Source organism: Penaeus monodon, chromosome 20 (genome assembly GCF_015228065.2).
Source record: "Penaeus monodon isolate SGIC_2016 chromosome 20, NSTDA_Pmon_1, whole genome shotgun sequence".
NCBI lineage: Eukaryota > Metazoa > Arthropoda > Malacostraca > Decapoda > Penaeidae > Penaeus > Penaeus monodon.
In genome coordinates, this window is record NC_051405.1 from 31,824,684 (window position 1) to 31,824,959 (window position 276).

Genomic DNA, 276 nt, shown 5'->3' on the forward strand with positions numbered 1-276 from the left:
TAGAAAAATAGAATGGGGATAAATAACATGAAAACGAGAAGAAAAATAAAATGGATGTTGGATAAGGATAGAAGTGGAATTGAAAAAAAAAAACACAGAAGGAAAACGAAGAATAAAAGAGGTGGAAGAAGATTGGGAGGTGGAGGTAGAAAAAAACGAAGATGGTAGAGGGAAAAAGACGTGCAAAACAACGAATAAGAGGAGGAGAGAGGATAAACAACATAGAGCTAGAAAAAAACAAGTGTACATTTCAATATAAACAAAAATATAGAGCGG